The following is a 2,958-nucleotide window of genomic DNA, read 5'->3' as shown; positions in this document are numbered from 1 at the left end:
GCTGCTTTCTTGTCCCTGACGAGGCCTTTCCTATGGAAAACATCCTTTTCAGTCGAGAGACAACAGGGTTCTGAGGTGGTAAAACTCGGGGGTGTTGGTGGTGGTTCTCGGGGGGGCGAGACCTTGCTCCTCATGGGGTTTGAGTTCGTTTCTTTGTATGGAGAGAAAGGGCAGATGAAATGCACCTGAATTGGTGCTGTTCAAGCGGGGGGAACCTGCTTTGTGCAGCCAGACCCAGCTCTGCTGTGGGAGGAAGGAGGGGAGAGGAAACAGGAATATTCTACGTGGTGGCAAAGCTCCTGCGTGAGCAGGGACCAGGAGCTCCGTAGCACTGAGCCAGCACCGAGGTTGCAGAACTCCAAGTGTCAATGAGTTGCTTTTTGGTTTATTTTGGCTATCTTTTGACTTCCAAGTTCATTCCTGATGTGCAGGAGCGAGAACAGAGGCGCTGGGTCGGAGGCAGAGCGCGCTGAACCAAGCAGGGCTTTGCTTTCTCCCTGTTCTCTCTCCGCGCGCTGCCAGCTCCGCGCTGTGGTGGAGCTTTTGTTGTTGTTGTTCTGGCTTTTCCCTTCCCAAACCCATCCAAGTTGGAAGGAAAAGTCGTGTTCCAAGCACTGACTCCTCTTAGGAAGCCGATGCCTATTCATTGTCTTCCCAAACTGGCCGCTGGAGGAGCGCACGGACCTGCCCGTGCCCCCCACTTGTGGGTGCAGTTGAGGGGGGCTCATCCCTGCTGCTGCTCTCCGGATGCCCTCAGGGGTAGCGGTGACCCCACGGGTGAGCTCCTGCCCCTCTGTCGCACCCCATGCAAAGGATGGACACCCCACAGCTCCATCCCTCGCTCTGGGGTGGCAGCGGGGGCCGGAGCTGCCTTTGGGATCCCACTGACCACCCCGGTGAGGTTGGAGCCCTCCATCTCCAGTGGCTTCACTGGTCCCAGCAGGACTCTCTGAGTGGGGGGACCGGGCAGGGCTGGGGGGGCCGCTCTCCCCTCACAGCACCTCCTCTGCTGCCTTTTCCCCTTTCTCGTTTGTGTTTTCCCTTTTTAAAGGGTCTCTGTACAAAGCAGACAAAAGGATTGATCGAGGGGGGGGGTTAAAAGGCTTTAGAATGTGGTGCAGGGTCCAGCCAAGCCCTGAGGTGCCCCTCGCCCTCCTCTCCCCCTCCACACACACCAGTTTAGGGTTCAAAGCCTCTTCCTGACCCTCCCTGTGTCCCACTCGAGCCTGAAGGCGCCTTTGCTGGGTTTAACCTTTGTCTCTGTACAGATATTTTGTAATATATGACTTTTTCTTTAGGGTTTTTTTGGGATTGGTTTTTTTTTTTTTTTTTCCTTTTCAGTTTATAAAAATGGAAAGTGGAGATTGGAAAATTAAACATTTCCTGTTGCTGTATCTGCCTCGTCACTGAGTCACTGCTCTGCCCCCCGCAGCTCACCCTTTGCCCTCCCTCGTGCTCTAGTTTGGTGCCCGCTGAGGGTCTGGTGGGCTCCAAGCTGGAGCCTGGGGCTGTGCTGGGTATGGTGGGAGCAGGAAGGAGGAAACCCCGAGCTGTGGGGTCGGAAAGGGAAGCAGCGAGGTTGTGGGGTGTCTCCAGGTCTGCTCCCGGCTCCTGGTGGCTCCTTGGGTGCTGGAGAGGAGCTTGAGGTGCCCTGGGGAGAGGTTCTGCTCCAGCCCTGAGATGTGAGGGCGCGGGGAGGGACAGTGTGTGTCATCCATCCATCCATTCATCCATCCATTCATCCATATCCATACATCCCTCTATCTCCCTCAGTGTCTCTCCCTCCGTCTCCAGGAGGGCTGCAGGAGGCTTTCCCCCAGCCCTGGAGCACGGAAGGACCCAGGATAACAGGAGACACGGAGGGGGCTGCTCCTGCTCCAGGGGCTCCGTTTGCTCCCAAGCATCAGCTCGGTCACGGCTGGGTCAGAGCCTCCCTTGCTCCTCGCACTGACCCTGCCCCGGTGCTGGTCCCTGCCTCCCGCTCAGCATCATCTCCCGCTCCATCCCGGCTCCCGTTGCTCTCCCTTCTCCTGCTTTAGCATCCCTGATGCTGACACCCTGTGCAGATGGCGGGGGGCGGCCGGAGCGAGCCCGGAGCAGCCTCTGCAGCCCCTGATTTATGAGCAGGCAGCTGGGAGCCGGGAATCAGCCTCCAGGAGCCGGGAATCAGCCTCCTGCCACCTTCCCCGCTCAGCTCCGGCGCATCCCGCTCGGCATCGCCTCCCGTTGCATCCCCAGCACCCGCAGCACCGCATCCCGACCCTCCTGCCGCGGGCGGACAAAGGCCGCCGGCACGTGGATCCCGCGGCATTCCGAGGTGACCAGCCCCATTCCCTCCTATCCCATTCCTTTGGCATCGAGCCTCCCCGGCAGCAGCTGCGGTGCCAAATGGCCTCAGGCCGAGCTGGGGCTGTAAATCTCCAGCTGCTCCATCCCACCATTCCCAGCTCCTTGTGGTGCCATTGGGATGCAGCACAAACCCTTCTCCCTCCCGCAGCCCCGCAGCCCTCGTGCAGGCGAGGGGTCTCCCGCTCATCCCAGTGTTGGGAATGGTGGTGGCGGTGCGGTCGGGCTCCACGTGGGAAGCGGCTCCCGGCACATCCCGGCACATGCTCCGTGCTCCTCCAGGCGAGGTGATGGAGACGAAGAGGAGGAGCAGGAGCCTTCCCATGAAGGTGCTGATCACCACGTGGGCGCTTTCCCACTGGATTCTCCACCTGGATACTCTATGGATGAGCAGCATCCCAACACAGCTCGGCTCGCTGTTGCCAGGCGGTGATCCAAGGCATCGGCTCATCCCATACACGTGTGATTGGGAACATGCGTGAACATGCGTGTTCACGTGTGCCAGTCACCGGGTGTCGCTCTCCCCCCTCCTCCTCCCGCTGTATTTGTCCTTCCAGCTGCTCCCTGGCGGCATTAAAGGGTTTTCCTGCAATTTCAATGTTTCCTTCCAAA

This window comes from Strigops habroptila, chromosome 19 (assembly GCF_004027225.2).
Source record: "Strigops habroptila isolate Jane chromosome 19, bStrHab1.2.pri, whole genome shotgun sequence".
Lineage (NCBI taxonomy): Eukaryota > Metazoa > Chordata > Aves > Psittaciformes > Psittacidae > Strigops > Strigops habroptila.
The sequence above is the reverse complement of the archived record's forward strand: the minus strand, read 5'-3'. Positions refer to the sequence as shown.